This window comes from Capra hircus, chromosome 2 (genome assembly GCF_001704415.2).
Source record: "Capra hircus breed San Clemente chromosome 2, ASM170441v1, whole genome shotgun sequence".
Lineage (NCBI taxonomy): Eukaryota > Metazoa > Chordata > Mammalia > Artiodactyla > Bovidae > Capra > Capra hircus.
In genome coordinates, this window is record NC_030809.1 from 110,194,202 (window position 1) to 110,213,524 (window position 19,323).

A 19,323-nucleotide genomic window follows, 5' to 3' on the forward strand; every position below is an offset into this window, starting at 1 on the left:
GGCAATGTGATTAGTGGCTGATTTATCACGTGAAAAATGGTAGTCAGAAGGCGGTGGGATGACATATTCAAAGTGCTGGGGAATACTGTCAAAAGTTTTATGTGTAACAAAACTATCCTTCAAAAATGAAAAGAAAGGCAGTCCCAGATAAACAAAAACTAAGAGAATTTGTTGTTAGCTGATTGCCTTGTAAGAAATACTAGAGGATGTCTTTTTAATATAACTTTATCTACTGTTTATTTATTGGCTGTGCTGGGTCTTTGTTCCTGCATGGGCTTGTCTCTAGTGTGGTGAGCGGGGGCTTCTCCCCAGTTGCAGTGCACAGGCTTCTCATTTCAACGGCTTCTCATTGCTGAGCACAGATGGGCTGTCGGGTGCGCGGGCTTTAGTAGCTGCAGGGCAAGGAATTAGTGGTTGCAGTTTCCGAGCTCTAGAGCATGGGCTCAGTAGTTGTGGTGCATGGGCTTATTTGCTCCAGAGCATGTGGGATCTTCCCAGACCAGGGAGCAAAACTGTCTCCTGTACTGACAGGTGGATTCCTTACCACTGAGCTACCAGGGAAGCCCCAAGGATGTCTTTCATAGAGAAAGGAAATGATAACAGATTGTAACTGAAGTCCGCAGGAATAAATAAAGAGCACAGGAAATGGTAAATATGTGGGTTAACATGAAAAATTCTTTAAATATAATTTTTCAGTTTTGTTCCTAATTTCTTTAAAGGATACATGGTTTTGTAAAGCAATAGGTATAACACCATTTTTCTTTTGGCGGTGCTGAGTCTTCATCGCTGTGTGTGGGCTTTCTCTCGTGGCAGTGAGCAGGGTCTACTCTCTAGTTGAGGTACAAGTCTTCTCCATGCAGCGGCTTCTCTTGTTGCAGAGCACAGGCTATAGGGTGCATGGGCTTCAGTAGCTGTGGCATTCCAGGTCAGTATGTGTGGCTCACAGGCTCCAAAGCGCAGGCTCAGTGGGTATGGCACACAGGCCTCTAGATCAGCAGGGTCTAACACCATGTTCTTCATATTAGATACTATTGAATTCAGGACCAAAAATATTTAATTAGTTCAAAAAGGGTACTTTAAAATGGGTGCTATTTTTAAAATGAAAATATAAGAAATATATCTCCTTATAGCATCACATTCATAAAGCAGAAACTACAGAAAGTGCAAGGAGATACACATTAGTTGCAGAAGTTATTATTGAACCTCTTTCATCCCATGGCAGTTGTAATACATTAAAAAATAATAAGCAATAGTATAAATTTTTGTGAATGTTTCAGGAGTGCTTGAAAAGAGGAGCATTCTCTATTCTTGAGGGACAAGGTTTTATATATTAATATACATGTATATGATATTATATTGCATATGTTATATAAATATAAATACTTAAGGTACTGTAGAAGACTCCTAAGATTCCCTTGGACAGCAAAGAGAACAAACCAGTCAATATTAAGGGAAATCAACCCTGAATTCTCGTTGGAAGGACTGATGCCAAAGCTGAAACTCCAGTATTTTGGTCATCTAATCCAAACAGCTGACTCAACGGAAAAGTCCCTGATGCTGGGAAAGATTGAGGGCAGAAGGAGAAGAGGGCATCAGAGGATGAGATGGCTGGACAGCATCACCAATGCAATGGACATGAACTTGGGCAAACTTTGGGAGATGGTGAGGGACAGAGAAGTCTGGCTTGTTGCAGTCCAATAGGTTGCAAAGAGTCGGACATGACTGAGTGCCTGAACAACAACATAAATCCTACTGTTGTGCCTATTACAAAGACTACAAAGACATTCTCAGATTCCAAAAGTATAAACAGTACAGGCAACATTAATTGTCCAAAATGTAAACAATTAGAAATAAACACAGAAAACTTAGTTTCCTGCCACCTAGGTGAGAAAAAAGCAAAATCATCTTTAACAATTCAAGTTTAAAAGAAAATCTAAATGAAAGTTGAAGAATATGTAGAAAGTAATAATTATCAAAATACTGCATATCAGAATTAACAGGAAAATAGTTAAAGCAGGGATTAGAGGCAAATTCATAGCCCCAAATACTTATATTAATAATCAAGAAAGAATGAAAGTAAACAAATTAAACTTCTAATGCAGAAATTAAAAAAAAGTTTAAATCCGGGTAGAAGAAGAAGGGATTAAATAAAATAGAAGTGATAAGTAATGAACCAAAAATATATGAAACAATAGAACTAATAAATAAATCATAAGCTTTTTTGGATAAAAAATAGATGAATTATTAACTAATCATGAAAAAAGGAAGTTTTAGCACATGAAAAAATTTTTTAAAAAGACAAAAGTAGCCACAGATGCAGAGGAAATTAGAAGAATCATGGGAGCCTACTTTATTCAATTCTTTTAAAATAAAATTGAGCATCTGATTGGAACTGGTACTTTCTGTCGGGAAATATCATTTAGCAAAAGGAAGGATACAAGGCAGACAAGAATGCTGTATTGTTCATTAGCCACTCACAATTTGGATAAAATGAAAGAGGCTACAGATTTTCCTCAGGCATGGTCTGAGACCTTCCTGAGAGAGAACAATGAAACGGGCATTATGTTTACTCAATACATTTCTTTTGATTTGATGTTAATGTATTTATTCTTCATCTTTATCAACATGCAGTAACCAGTGATACCTCCTTTCACCCTTTGTTTGCTGAGTATCCTTGTATAAATATACTTGCTGGCATTGTATGTTCCTGCTGTAAGAGTAGCAGCACTGTTGATAACATAACACAGCCCCTTCTCCCCCACCCACCTCCACCCCAGGAATTTTGAAAAGGAATCTGTGAAATAAATACAAATTCACTCACTGGTATGGCTCCAGCATCCCTCTCCCTTATTTCTGTCCTTTCAAAGTGTTGCTAGGCAACCAGATAGAAAAATGGCCAAAGCCCGTATAAAGAGAAGACATGCTTATGATGTCAGAAGAATAAATGTGGGCTTGTTCACTTGGGCATGCTCACAAACTGCCTGGACTTGTAATTCATTCAGTTTCAATAACTGCAATTGATCTTGAAGTTGGTAAAACACTTGGCTGTAATCTGCCAGTGGAGACATGATTCAAGCCATCTAGGTGTGAGAGGGGGTTGCTGTTCTGGTGGTACATCCCCTTGCAAGGGGATGAATGTTCAGTGGTTGCTTCTGGGACCAGTCTCTCTGCTTAAGTCTGTGCGGTTCCACTTTCAGTTAGCACAATCTTCACAAAACCTTTTTAGAGCTCACGGTTGTAAACACCCAGTCTTCCTTAGGAACTGCAGCTGCATCACCCCGGCATTTAATATATCCAGTTGATTTTAAATGGAGCCTGCTTCTGTCGTCACTGGCATGTGCGCTGGGTCCTGGTGGCCCAGGCTCTGCTTGCTTTAAGGAACAGCACAGCCTTCCTACCTGGTGCGTGTGCCAGGGCCTGCTCATGGTGACAGGTGTTGATGTTCAGCTGCTAATTTCCCCCATTAGAGGCAATGTGGTAGGATCAGATGATGCAATCTGTTCATCTGAGGCCTGCCCTGCTTTTTCCTGTCTGGAATATATTACTAACTTTATTGAAACAATAAAAGAAGAAATAGCTGCACAAAATGCCCATTAAATGGTTTTGCTTTACTAGGGCAAAAAATCCATAGCAGTCGATTTCTTTTTGTCTATTATAAATTTATTAACAGTGTGTTGTAATTAGGTGCATGGCTTTGCCTTGGAGGACAAATGGTGCTTCTTGAACTGTGACGTTAGTCTGATTGTGGTAAAATGACCCATTTGGTTTTACCAGCTGTGACTTTGGAGGGAGCTGAATGACAGAGGATACATAAAACTCAACAGATGAAAACATTCTTTGCTCATGCTCCCTATTACTGATTATTTTGTATCCTAAACAAAATGTTCTTTGGGTCTGCTTACTAATATCTTGGTTATCTGAAGAGTACTGTGTTTAAGTTGATGGGATGTCAGAAAGACAACTGGCTTATTAAATCAGACCCATATTCCTGTATTTATAGGACATAATTTGCTTTCTGGCAGAATCTAAAGATACTGTGGTGCCTGATTAACCAAAAGGAATTCCCAAGTGGGGAAGCAGTGGTTATAATTGTGTTCTTCAGGATCAGGCTGCCTGCACAGGAAGCCTGGCCACACCATTACCAGCTTCTAAACTGCTCTCACCCTTGGTTTTTTCTTGTCTAAAACAGAGCATTGTATAACCTGCTTCAGAGAGTTTATGTGAGGATTAAATTAGTGAATTCTTAGCACAGTACTTATAATACATAATAAGCTCTCAAGAAATTAAGGATTCCCCAGAAATAATGCAGAAAAAGTGATCCAGCTTAAGGCAAAGTCCTGGGCTCCTGAATGGGCTTGAGAGAATGGGAAGGGGCTGAGGAAAGAACAATCATCAGCTCCCCACCGCCCATTCCATACAGAGTGCTGGTGACTGTTGAGCTGGAAAGAAGTCCCAGAAGGAAAAGGAGTTCCTCTCTGTGACCATGATCCTGGGCGTTGTGAACCATACCGGCTTTCACTGATGCCTTTTCTCTTCTGTGCTGGGAGGCACTTTAGAGGCAGAGAGACAGGAAGGAGTAGCAGGGGTGTCGTGCCATGCCACCTGACTCTTCACTTGTCAGCTCTCACGAAGTTGGAATCATAGAAATGGAAAAATCACAAAAGAGATTAAGTCTGTGTGTGCGGTCCTGTCCCCGCACTGATCATTGCTGAGTCCCTTTTTCTCTAAGTTTTTATTCTTGTCTGCCTTTTATCCCAAGAAAAGTTTTGGCCAATAAAGGTTTACAATAGGATGCTCCCCAGAATATTCCAATTTCAATAAGGAACTTCTGGGATAGAAAGCAATGAGTCTTAATGAGGAAATCTGATGCACCATGACAAAACAAAATTTTTAAGTGGAGGATGAAGTTTTCCATTATCTCTTCATTACCCCTTAAATATATTCAGCAAGTGCTCTTAAGGCAGAGAAGGCTGGACTCATTCAGTTGTTCATGGTTGGAAGTTACCTACTCCAAGCCTGAAATAGAAATTTCTTTTTAAAAAAGTATTTTATTGAAGTATAGTTGATTTACAATGTTGTGTTAATTTCTGCTATAAGGCAAAGTGACTCAGGTATATAGATATGTAGATAGATAGATTTTTTCATATTCTTTTCCATTATGGTTTATAAAAGAATTTTGAATAGTTTCCTGTGCCATACAGTAGGACTTTGTTGTTTATCCATTCTATATTTGCCAATTTGCATCTGCTAACCCCAAATTCCTAATCCTTCTCTCGCCATCGTGAAATAGAAATTTCTTAAAATCTGGTGTTTCATCTTAAAGAAAAAAAACAACAACACTGTAAAACTGCTAGCCTCTCTCTGTTTCTCTCATTCACTTCTTTCCTGTGCCAGTTATTAATTTAGTGCCTTTCAGATCCAAATTTACCCTTCTTTCCCCTGCTTTGTGATACTGGAGTGGACTCAAACATTTCTCCTTTGCCGTATGGTAGAAGTTAAGCTTTGTCAGTAGAGGGCACCAGAAGGCTGCTGCCAGAGGAAAGGGCTCTATTGTTAGTTTCAGGGTAGCTTTTCCTTCTTGCTTCTGTGGCCTTTGACTCTCAGTGGTGTTTGGGACACCCAGTGGTGTTCACCCTCCAATACGTTTTACCGGAACTCACTAGGCAGCTTCCTGGTGAGTCTCAGGCACCAGGCAGGTGGTTCCTGTTTGCCAGCCCTGTCTTGCCTCATCTCTGAGAACTTCACCCACCATGGACTGCAATCACATCTTTTCCAATGAGATCAGAGTCTCAGCCTTGGGGGCAAGGGCTCTTACAAATTAGTTTCTTCTTTGGAGGTTCTGTTTCATCTAGACATAGCAGCTGCTCCCATATCTGCTCTGCTAGAGTTCTCTTCACTCCTTAGTATCTAATCCACTATTCAGTACAGTTTAGTAACTTAGTCGTGTCCAACTCTTTGCAATCCCATGGACTGCAGCATTCCAGGCTTCCCTGTCTATCACCAACACCTGGAGCTTGATCAAACTCATGTCCATTGAGTTGGTGATGCCAACCAGTGATCTCATCCTGTGTCGTCCCCTTCTTCTCCAGCCTTCCATCTTTCCCAGCATCAGGGTCTTTTCAAGTAAGTCAGTTCTTCGCATCAGGTGGCCAAAGGATTGGAGTTTCAGCTTCAGCATCAGTCTTTCCAATGAATATTTGGGACTGATCTCCTTTCGGATTGATTGGTTTGATCTCCTTGCAGGCCAATGGACTCCAAGAGTCTTCTCTAACACCACAGTTCAAAAGCATCAATTCTTCCGCTTTCAGGTTTTTTTTATGGTCCAGCTCTCACATCCTGCATGACTACTGGAAAAACCATAGCTTTGACTACATGGACCTTTGCTGGCAAAGTAATGTCTCTGCTTTTTAATATGCTGTCTAGGTTGGTCATAGCTTTTCTCCTAAGGAATAAGAGTCTTTTAATTTCATGGCTGCAGTCACCATCTGCAGTCATTTTGGAGCCCCCCAAAATAAAGTCTCCCACTGTTTCCACTGTTTCCACATTTATTTGCGATGAAGTGATGGGACCAGATGCCATGATCTTAGTTTTCTGAATGTTGAGTTTCAAGCCAACTTTTTTACTCTCTTTTCACTTTTATCAAGAGGCTCTTTAGTTCTTCTTCACTTTCTGCCATAAAGGTGGTGTCATATGCATATCTGAGGTTATTGATATTTCTCCTGGCAATCTTGATTCCAGCTTGTGTTTCATCCAGCCCAACATTTCTCATGATGTACTCTGCATGAAAAATAAGCAGGATGACAATATACAGCCTTGACGTAACTCCTTTCCTAATTTGAAACCAGTCTGTTATTACATGTCTGGTTCTAACTGTTACTTCTTGATCTCCACACAGATTTCTCAGGAGGCAGGTGAGGTGGTCTGGTGTTCCCATTCTTTAAGAATTTTCCACAGTTTGTCGTGGAAAAGCCTTTGTCCACACAGTCAAAGGCTTTAATGAAGCAGAAGTAGGTATTTTTAATAGAATTCTCTTGCTTTTTCTATGATCCAGTGGATGTTGGCAATTTGATCTCTGGTTCCTCTGCTTTTTCTAAATCCAGCTTGAATATCTGGAAATACTTGATTCACATATTAATTCTTTATATTAAATTTTCTCCATTCAAATTACTAGTACTTTTCCTGTGTTCTGATTGGACCCAAATTGATAAAGCCTAGAGGGTCAGAAGTGCTGTATGCAGATGAGTTTGTGGAGGCACTGGACATACAGACCCCAGCTCTGTCCCTTTTCTTCCTTTTGCAAGTCAGCCTGCACTAGAGGATTGTTCTCCAGCCTGCACTCAGCCAAAGCTCTGCCTCTGAGTGAGAGGCCTGTGGTGGCCCAGCCCTGGGCCCAAGACCAGCTGGTTAAGCCTGTCTAACTCTTTCTTTCAGTCTTAGAAACTATTTCCTGCAGGTAAAAGCCACATTCTCTGAGATCAGATTTATCAGTGCTAAAGGTATCATTTTGGACTCAATCTGCTGACTTTTTCTTGTTTCTCATTTAGTTCAGAACGCAGGCAGGGAGAAGTCCTACTTTTTATTGTCTGCACCAATGACTTTTTCTTTGCATAAAACAATTTTAAATAACTTATTGCCAGAAAAGTGGATGCACCAAGAAAGCATAGCATGTCTAGCACATGTTGTTTAGCTTTGACTGTCCCCTGACCTACTAGCTCATCACTATGACTTTCATCTGACCAGACATTGTTATTTCTTAAAATACTAACCTAATTGGAGAGTGATTCTGTATCTCCAAAATGCTTTGACACACCATTAGTGATCCCCTTCAATGAGTACAATCCCACAGAACCCATATAAACAGTCCAGAATTTGAGGATAAGGAAAACATTTAGAAAACAGTTTCATCTGTTTGAAACACATCTCTTTAAAATCATGAATTAATATATCATGCACTTAAAACTGTGCTTTAAAGAAAAAAAAAAAGACTTGTGGCTCACTCTCTGCATAAAGGATCACAGAGGAAATGGGTCATTAGCCAGCTGTTGGGCAAGGTCAAATTCTCTACACATTGGACTTTACCAGTTGAATATGATGGAGTTGCTGAGTTCTTGTTGAAGGAGCAATTGAAGAAAGGATGTCAGCAAGGGACCGTATTGGCTCAGACAGTGGGCCACACACCACTTGACATCGCACTTTCTATTGTCCTTGACTTTCTCTGGCACTCTGCGTGCATGACTGAGTTGCCTATGTATTCTGTGTGTTTACATAGTGAAAGTACAAATGAGGGAAAGGTACCCCAGTGTGCTTTAGAGAGAATGAGAAAATACATTCTGTGAACATTTGAAATGTAGTATAGTGGCCAAAGATTAATAAAGCTCGATAAAACTTTCTGTCTCAGGCTTAGGCTTGACATGAGAAACATACTACAATTTTGGGATTCTGAGATGATCTTTGAAACAGATTCTTGTTGAGCTGTAAAGCCAGAGGAAATGACCATCTTGTCACTTACTGATGGTAAATGGTTGGAAATGGGTTTATGATGGGCCATGTGATTTGATATGGTAACTTTACATTTTAAATATTTTAGCTTAACATTGCCAGCAGTGTTATTTAAAGGACAAAATCAAATTAGGTTATTAAGAAGCAGAAAAAAAAGGAATAAACAAGCTTGAGGTTTAATTACAAATTTTTGCTTTTCTCCTCATTACTTTTAGTAACTTTGTCAGTTAGTGTAGAAAAAATTATCATAGGTGTTAATCATAAAATCTGTACTTTCTTAGACAATGGTGATACAAGGCTGAGACGTGACTCAGACTCATTTAGTTTTTGTGACACAATTCAAGACATGCTACCCTTGAATATGGGACCTTGGCATATTGAATATTTCAAGTGGAAGGAATTTGAGAACTGGCATGTGCAGGAAGGACTTTCTGACCATCCTTAGAAGCAGTTTATAAAATCCTCTTGTGAGAGATGCCCTTCCTATACCCAAAAGAAAGAAGCATCCTTACTGCAAAAGACAAAGACAGTGGACACAGAGAGGACCTGAGTGAACAGGCCTTGCAAAGTTTCCCCAGCTCACCACACTTACTCATACTCTGTCCCATCATGTCTTTCCAAGGTTCTCTACTCTTCCACATGCTCAGATACAGCTGTTTCTTTGGATCTTCATTTCTTTAGGAAGGCTCCCATGCATGTAAAACTTATATTAAAACAAATTTGTCTGTTTTTCTCTCATTGTCTGTCCTTTGCTACAGGGGCCCCAGTTGAGAACTTGAAGGGTGGAGTAATAGTATTTTTCCTTTTGTACTTTTACTTCTTTCCAGACACCTTCCCATCCATCTAGTGTTGTCCTTGATAACCTCTTCCCTCCTCCTTCTCCCGGCTTCAAAGGACTGACCCTGATGGAGCTGCCTTCACTGTGGAGTTAGCATTCTGCATGAGTGGCGTCTATTCCAGCCTGAACCGGTCTTTCACATTTACTGAGGGTGTAGCACACAGCAGTGTATTTCTGATTTCTATGTCATTTTCATGCATCTCTTTTCTGGTTTTAAAGATATAGCTATAGCGATTAATTTTTTCAAATGATTCCTCTTTAGCAGAATTGCATGTATATTTCTGGTAAATCTTGGTCAATGTCCTGTGTGTCAAGATAATTACCCCGAGATATCTACTGTCCAAACCAGGGCGCAGATGCCTGCAAGTGGCAGAGGGGACCTCAAGAGTAGCATTCTTGGTCTGACATTGATGGAGTTGAATAACTCAAAGTTCCCATTGACAGCATATTCTAGGAGGCAGTAACCCAGGGGTGCTTCACAAACTTCACAACTCTTCACAACTCTTCACAACCCTGTAGGCCTTTGGGTTGTCACTTTCTCCTCTGCTCTACAATTGCCCATGGATCACTTTGAGAAAATGAGGCAGTCAGCACCTGTTCTCTCTGCATTTGAAATATATGGCAGGATTCTAAATGTTCACTGACAAGAGGTGTCCACCACCTAAGACACTTTTTAAAAGTTAGAAATCACCTAATGGCATGTGTAAACCGTTTCAGCCTTCTTCTATCAGTGGAAAAAATAAAAACAGCCTGAATATCCATCAGTGAATAAATGGCTAAGCTATTGTATGCACATGCTGGGAAATACTATTTGAGTATGAAGTTGGTCTGGGATTATCTTTAAGTCGTGTTACTGAATGGGAAATATAGGGACCAGGACACTTAACGTGTAGCATATGATTCCATTTCTGCAGTCCTCAACTATAAATATATTGTAAATACTAATATAAATTTATTTTTATTATATTATAATTTATAGTACAGCAAAACTATATATATTATATATTATGGCAAATATTTAAAAGTGAATAAAAAACTGAGAGAATACAAGCCATACTGACATAAGGAGGAGGCTGGGATTAGGGGTGGTAGTGAACAGTACTATATTCTTTGCTTTCTCTATCCCTGGGGAGGTTTTAAATATTGAGATGGAATCATGCATTACAATTAAATATAAAAACTTTAAAATAATTCTGAACAGGGAAGATATGACTTAGGACTAAAAGCAACCACTTTGGTTGGAGCTAGGTGGTGATCCTGAGGGGAGACATGGGCACAGACCTAACCCTTCCCCCTCATTAGTGAATCTAGCAGTAGACATCGGAGTGCCAGCTCTGTCCCTGTGGTTGATACTCTCAGAATAGTTCATTATTCTCAAACGTCTTGCTTTATTGCTTTTATGAATAAGGAAATAGAATAGATTTTTAGCACACTCCTGTGTTTATCTAACCGTATATTAATGATTATTAACTATTATACTTTAATCTTTGTGCCTTCCTCCGTTTATTCTCTTTCCTTCCCTTATACCTTTCCCCTCTTACCATCTGGTTGATATATCCTATATAGGATCTGCCTCAAAATTGACAGCTTCCAGGTAGTCTTGCTTAATTAACTTAGTCTTATTGATAAATCCTTTACTCAGTATGTTCCTGATGAATGTGCTGTAATGTTTGACGACTTCACTTTACACCTTCTAGAGGTATTGCTAATTGTTTTTCTGTGATTTTTTCCATATATGTTCTCTTCAGTTCAGTTCAGTCGCTCATTCGTGTCCAACTCTTTGCAACCCCATAGTAATGGACTCTTTATGAGATGAAATACAGGGAACAGTGAAGTGTATGGACATTGAAGACAGAAACACCTATTTGAAACCTGATCCTTCCACTTTTGGAGAAGGAAATGGCAACCCACTCCAGTGTTCTTGCCTGGAGGATTCCAAGGACAGGGGAGCCTGGTGGGCTGCTGTCTATGGGGTTACACAGAGTCAGACATGACTGAAGCGACTTAGCAGCAGCAGCAGCAGCAGCAGCCTTCCACTTTTTAGTTGGACATTTTAAAGAAAATTCCTTCTTTTAAGCTGCTTTTTCCCACATGTCAAACTGGAATAAATCATGATTTAAACTGCATTATAGACATTATCTGATGTCAGATGATTTGTTTGCTAGCTTTAGTCAAATATGTTCAGGATCCTGGGTACTACAAAGGTAGCCCAAATGATGAAAATGAGGTTTATACTGTCAAATCCTACTCAAGTTACTACCTAAGGGGACTCCTTTGTCCCTCAAACTCTGCGTACTGTGAATTTGCTCACATCCAAAGGAACTATTCCATATTTATCTAGTTTTTTTTCTTTTTCTGCTACTTTGATTTTTTTTGTTTTGTTTTTGCTACTTTGGGGATCAAGGTCATATTTTGTCCTGGCATCATTTCTTGGGTTACTTACAATATATCTATATTTATGTGCATTCATTCATGTCAGTTCAGTTCAGTTCAGTTCAATGGCTCAGTCATGTCCGACTCTTTGTGACCCTATGAATCACAGCACGCCAGGCCTCCCTGTCCATCACCAACTCCTGGAGTTCACTCAGATTCACGTCCATCGAGTCCGTGATGCCATCCAGCCATCTCATCCTCTGTCGTCCCCTTCTCCTTCTGCCCCCAATCCCTCCCAGCATCAGAGTCTTTTCCAATGAGTCAACTCTTTGCATGAGGTGGCCGAAGTATTGGAATTTCAGCTTCAGCATCATTCCTTCCAAAGAAATCCCAGGGCTGATCTCCTTCAGAATGGACTGGTTGGATTTCCTTGCAGTCCAAGGGACTCTCAAGAGTCTTCTCCAACACCACAGTTCAAAAGCACCAATTCTTTGACGCTCAGCTTTCTTCGCAGTCCAACTCTCACATCCATACATGACCACAGGAAAAACCATAGCCTTGACTAGACAGACCTTTGTTGGCAAAATAATGTCTCTGCTTTTGAATATGCTATCTAGGTTGGTCATAACTTTTCTTCCAAGGAGTAAGTGTCTTTTAATTTCATGGCTGCAGTCACCATCTGCAGTGATTTTGGAGCCCCCAAAAATAAAGTCTGACACTGTTTCCACTGTTTCCCCATCTGTTTCCCATGAAGTGATGGGACCAGATGCCATGATCTTCATGTAGTCATTCATTTATTTAAAATTTACTGAGCACTGCTGAGCTAGGTCAGAGAAGGCAGTGGCACCCCACTCCAGTACTTTTGCCTGGAAAATCCCATGGACGGAGGAGCCTGGTGGGCTGCAGTCCGTGGGGTCGCTAGAGTTGGGCATGACTGAGCGACTTCACTTTGACTTTTCACTTTCATGCATTGGAGAAGGAAATGGCAACCCACTCCAGTGTTGTTGCCTGGAGAATCCCAGGGATGGGGGAGCCTGGTGGGGTTGCACAGAGTCGGACACGACTGAAGCGACTTAGCAGCAGCAGCAGCTGTGCTAGGTACTAAAGATACACATGAAGCTTGAGTAGGAGCCTACTAGGTCAACAAGTTGGGGAGAGCATTCTAAACTGAAGATATAGCATGTACAAAGGCCCCAAGGCGTGAAAGAACAGGACTTACTTTAGGAGTTCAAGTTATGCACAGTATAGTACTATAGCGCTGGGTGAGAAAGGTAGGTGGTTTGAGATGGGGTTGAGTAGATAGGCAGGTATGGCCATCTGTATATCACGCCAAAGAGCTGACATTTTATCATGCTGGCAATGTAGGCCTACTATAGAATTTTGAAGAAAAAAATAACAAGGTCATATTTGTATGTTATAAAGAAGTTCTAGCTTCCAAGTACAAGATGGATTAGAGGGAGATGAATACAAGAGGGAGAGAGAAAAATAAGGAGACTATGGCATAGGCTGATGGAGATAAGTGACTGAACTAGGCCATGAAAGAGGGAATGGGGTGATGAGAAAGGAATTTAGGAAGCAGGATTGATAGATGTTGGTGCTTGATTTATTAGTTTTCTATTACTGTCATAACAAATTTGTTAGAAATCTGACATGTATCTCACTGTGCTAAAATCAGGGTGTCAGGAGGGCTGCATCCCTTTCTGGAGGCCCTAGGGGAGAATTGATTTCCTTGTTTGTTCAGATCATGAGCAGAATTCAGTTTCTTGTATTTGCCGAATTGAGATTCCCATTTATTTGCTGAGTCCCATTCCCATCTTCCAGAGGCCACCTGCAGTCCTTGGCTTGTGGCTCTCTTTGCTCATCTTCAAAGCCAACAGTGGCAAGTAGAGTACCTTTCACATTTCGATTCTTTCCTACCTCTTCTTTCTTTCTGCCTCTCTTTTATGCTTTAAAGGAGCTGCGATTAAATTAAGTTCATCCAGATAATCCAAGGTAATCTTCCATCTCCAGGTCCTTAACTGTAATCATCAGCAAAGTCCCTTTTGCCATAGAAGGTAACATGTTCATAGGCACCAGGCACTAGAATGCGGACTTCTTTAATAAGGGGAGCCCTTATTCTGTTTTTTTAGATTGGATGTGGGGTCAGTGGAGAGCATTGAACTCAAGTTTCTGACTTCAACTACCAGGTAGAATGCAGATTTAGGAGAAGATGATGAGGTTAATTTTGAACATGCTGACTCTAAGGTGACCCTATGAAATCAAAATGGAACATCCAGTAAATAGTTGGATGCACCCGTGAAAAGGCAGAGGAAAAACTGAGGCAGGAGATATAGATGAGAAAGCTGCTAATGTATAGAGAGCCCTCAGTGAATGTTTAGAATAGGAGGAGAAGAGAGCTGAGAACAGAATGCTGGGACCAATATATTGTAGTTGCACCAGAGGGAGCAGGACTCATAAAAGGAACCGAAGGAGGGTCTGGGATGTTTGGAGCTTATTTCTTCTTTCCTCCTTACCCGGGCTGCTTCCCTCATTCCCTAGTTTCCTGCCTATTCCTCGTATCTGCTTCCCAAAACCAGTTTGTGTACTGTGCTCTCCAGTCATCATGGATCTTTCCGCTTCAGATCCCATTACTAAACTGCCTGTTGTTCTGTTTCTGTTCAAGGTGAAAAAAAAAGGGGGTGGGGTGGGGAGGAAACCTTCTAAAGAGAATCAAATTGACCCAGCTTATCATTTTGAGTCATGCTTCGGCACAGGTCACTGGATGAAATTTGGATTGGTTATCCTGAGATTGTGTGCTCCCCTTCATCCAATCAGCTGCTTCTCTATTTCAGGAACTAAAATGAATTCAATCTGACTGTTCCGCAAATCATTTTGTTCCACAGAGGCTTTCGCGAAAGAAGGTTAACTCTATCTCCATCGTATTTGCTAGATCTAGGATTATGATGTAAAAAATGGGCATCACCCCTTGCTGCTAGCCTCATATAGCTCTAATGCTGTCTGTAAGCAGGGATCATTTTGTAGAAATTGTATTTGGAGTCCAAATCACAGGAATAAAATCCAGGCAGGGAAACCTCAAATCAAATATAGTAATTTTCCTTTACTGACTAATCTCTTTTCTACATTGCCTTGGTATGTTTATAAATATTATCCAAATGAGAACTTGTTATTCAGATTCATGGGCCTTTCAACCACTCAGCATTCAAACATCCTGCAGGCTCTCAGCATCCATACACATATCCGAGTGATGCCTGCTGATCTCAGCTATGCTCTGACACTCTTATCACAAGGAACATGAAGCATTCCTCCTTGTGTTGAGAGACCCTTTTGGGCAGGGTTGCAGCTTTCATCTGTAGTGTTTAGAGGAGCCAAAAAGGCACAACTATTATTATTTGGTGCTCTTCCTGCATATCAGGAGAAAGAGAATTTATATTGCCAGTGCAAACAAAGTACTGTAAAGCCTTCAAATTCCTTTTAGTTTTCATTATGCTCAGAGAGTAATCTTTCACAAAACCTCAATTTACTGAACCTAAGTATGATGGATGAACTCCAGGAAAGGTGGGGCATCTACAAGGTCAAATGAGCTTTTCTGAAACTAAATTCCTATGATGTCAAGCTCAGAGAAAGTGTTTCCTTGTGTGAGGTTCATGTGAGGCCATCATAGGTTGGTGGTGGTGGTGGTGGTGGTGGTTTAGTTGCTAAGTCGTGTCCAACTCTTGTGACCTCATGGACTGTTAGCCTGCCAGGCTTTTCTGACCATGGGATTCTCCAGGCAAGAATACTGGAATGGGTTGCTATTTCCTTCTCCAGGGCATCTTTCTGACCCAGGAATCGAACCCAGGTCTCCTGTATTGCAGACAGATTCTTTACCAACTGAGCTATGAGGGGTTGGTGGTAGCCTGGATGAATGGTGACCCGCTGTTTTCCTCTGTGTCCTACTGCAGAGGTTCAGGCCAACACATAAACAGTAACCCCTGCTCATAGTTCCTGCTGAGGGACAGGCAGGAAACAGGACGGGACAGTGTTCTTCACACCAGCATGGACACTTCCATCCATTTATCCAGTTGTCTCTTGCGAGGTCACTCTCTAATTGTGACAGAGGTTTGTCCCTCCACGCTCAACTGGCCAAGGTCAAGCCTGCTAGGGTTTAATCAAGTGTGCCTACAAGTGACTTATTGGTCACAGTTAATGGCTTTGGAGGTGGATGAAGTCTGTTAGACAGTAAATTGCTTGAGCAGCTCTTCTCTGTGGAACTGACCTCCCTGAGAGCAGAATAAGCAGGAAACCTGAGCAGAATTAGGGAAGTCTGAGCTGTGGAAAGGGCTGTAGAGATATCTACAGTAAACTGCTCACTAAGAGTTGCTACCCTGAGGTGAACTGGAAGGACATGTGGATGTAAAATCTTGAATAGCTAGAGTCAGTAAGAACAGTTCAGCCAAGCTGGTATTAAAGCAGAAGTTATGTGATGGTATTTTTATTATGTAAAGAAGCCCAGGGAAAGTTGAAGGCAAATATTGTTAAATGAATGGCAGTCTCCAAAATAGCTGAAGGGCAACTTTTCAACGGCTACTCTTTCTAGCTGGGTACACAGGTAATTTTCCTTTGGGTTTCTGAATCAGAAGATCTGAAGAATAATTAAATTCTTATGCAGAACAGGGAAATCATATAGTTTCTTTCATCATTCTTCCTTTCCCACCTTATCCTTCCCGCCTACTCTCTCTCCAGATCTGAAAGAATCAGATAGTCTAGCCTCAAAAGATTACTCATGTTCTTTGAACCTACCAGACTTTTTACACTTTTGTAACTTGGTACATCTTGTTTCCTAAAACTGAGATAGCTTTCCTGTCCTCTATCTTAAAGAACTCCAACCAATTTTCAAGGGTTAGCTGAAGTTCATTTTCTTTTTAAAGTCTTCTGGAACTCCCCAGATTGGATAAGTTACCACTTTATTATGCTTCCACATACCTTTGTGCTTGTGATATACTTATAAAATTATGTTATAATCATATAATGGAGTAATCCTCTGAAATATGATCAGCTCAGTTAGAATTAATTACATAAAATAGTGGCTTAAAGAACATGGAAGTTTATTTCTCTGTCCTGTTAAGGAAGACTAGGCAGAAGCAATCTAGAGCTGGTATGGCAGCTTTAAAATGTCATCATGAATCTAATGTCCTGTCTATCTTCTTTGCCATGAAAATAAAGTTGCTCAGTCATGTCTGACTCTTTGTGAGCCCATGGACTATAGCCCCCCAGTCTCCTCCATCCATGGGACTTTCCAGGTAAGAATGCTGGAGTGGGTTGCCATTTCCTTCTCCAGGGGATCTTCCTAACCCAGGGATTGAACTTGGGTGTCCTGCATTGCAGGCAGACTCTTTACCATCTGAGCCACCACCAGGGAATCTTTCCCATACTCAGCTCATAGCTCATATTTTCATTTCACATACAAAATGGCTGCTCATGGTGCAGTCATAACATCCATGTTCCAAGAAGCAGAAAGGGAGAAGAAAAAAGATAGCATGTCTCTCCTTTTTTAAGACTTTCTAGAAATATCATAGAACAATTTTAGTAGCATATAATTTGGCCAGAACTCAGTCACATGGCCATATCTAGCTGCACGAAACTCAGGAAAAATATATATGGCAGCATTGTATCAGAATAAAAATTGTATTAGAAGAGGTGAGAAAAGGAAGGGTATTGAGAGGCAGCTTACTATCACATTATCAGATACATTTTTTATTTCTGATCATTCATGCTACTCCCTCTTCCTTTGCCAATCGAAGCTGAGGAAACTATGGCTTTAGGAAGCAAATAGAACCCAAGTGAAAGCAAAGGTATATAATGGGTTTAAGCTCTCATGATGAAAGTGAAAGAGGAGAGTGAAAAAGTTGCCGTAAAGCTTAACATTCAGAAAACGAAGATCATGGCATCTGGTTTCATCACTTCATGGCAAATAGGTGGGTAAACAGTGGAAACAGTGTCAGACTATTTTGGGGGGCTCCAAAATCACTGCAGATGGTGATTGCAGCCATGAAATTAAAAGATGCTTACTCCTTGGAAGAAAAGTTATGACCAACCTAGATAGCATATTCAAAAGCAGAGACATTACTTTGCCAACAAAGGTCCGTCTAGTCAAGGCTATGGTTTTTCCAGTGATCATGTATGGATGTGAGAGTTGGACTGTGAGGAAAGCTGAGCACCAAAGAATTGATGCTTTTGAACTGTGGTGTTGGAGAAGACTCTTGAGAGTCCCTTGGACTGCAATGAGATCCAACCAGTCCATTCTAAAGGAAATCAATTCTGGGTGTTCTTTGTAAGGAATGATGCTAAAGCTGAAACTCCAGTACTTTGGCCACCTCATGTGAAGAGTTGACTCATTGGAAAAGACTCTGATGCTGGGAGGGATTAGGGGCAGGAGGCGAAGGGGACGACAGAGGATGAGATGGCTGGATGGCATCACCAACTCGATGGACGTGAGTTTGAGTGAACTCCGAGAGTTGGTGATGGCCAGGGAGGCCTGGCGTGCTGCAATTCATGGGGTCGCAAAGAGTTGGACATGAGTGAGTGACTGAACTGAACTGAAGATTTATAGTCATAGTTGAGGTGTGCAGAACTGTAACTTTCTTCATTTTCTGAACTTGACTTGCCCATAAGCCCCTATTTCCATTTACTGCTAGAAAAAAACAATCTTTTTTTAAAAATGTAAATTTATTTATTTTAATTGGAGGCTAATTATAATATTGTATTGGCTTTGTCATACATCAACATGAATCTGCCATAAGTGTACACGTATTCCCCATCCTGAACCCCCCCTCCCACCTTCCTCCCCATACCATCCCTCTGGGTCATCCCAGTGCACCAGCCCTGAGGACCCAGTCTCATGCATCAAACCTAGACTGGCGATTCGTTTCACATATGATATTATACATGTTTCAATGCCATTCTCCCGAATCATCCCACCCTCACCCTCTCCTACAGAGTCCAAAAGACTGTTCTGCACATCTGTGTCTCTTTTGCTGTCTCACATACAGGGTTATCATTGTTACCATCTTTCTAAATTCCACATATATGCATTAGTATACTATATTGGTGTTTTTCTTTCTGGCTTACTTCACTCTGTATAATAGGCTCCAGTTTCATTCACCTCATTAGAACTGATTCAAATGTATTCTTTTTAATGGCTGAGTAATACTCCATTGTGTATATGTACCACAGCTTTCTTATCCATTCATCTGCTGATGGACATCTAGGTTGCTTCCATGTCCTGGCTATTATAAACAGTGCTGCAATGAACACTGGGGTACACGTGTCTCTTTCAATTCTGGTTTCCTTTGTGTGTATGCCCAGAAGTGGGATTGCTGAGTTGCATGGCAGTTCTATTTGCAGTTTTTTAAGGAATCTCCACACTGTTCTCCATAGTGGCTGTACTAGTTTGCATTCCCACCAACCGTGTAAGAGGGTTCCCTTTTCTCCACACCCTCTCCAGCATGTATTACTAGAAAAAACATTCTTATCAATTAAAAGTAATGTCACTTCTGTTTTAAAATTGATCCTGTTTGGGTAAATATTCAGGCAAATGCAGGGTTTTGAAATTTTCCTTTTCCTGCTTCTCACCA

The 19,323-nt window shown here is 40.8% G+C and overlaps 1 protein-coding gene across 1 annotated transcript in view; it reads left to right on the plus strand.

Annotated features, from left to right (window-relative positions):
- MYO3B (myosin IIIB) overlaps positions 1–19,323 on the plus strand; it is a 454,205-nt gene that overhangs the window by 122,927 nt on the left and 311,955 nt on the right. The gene's annotated exons all lie outside the window — the stretch shown is intronic.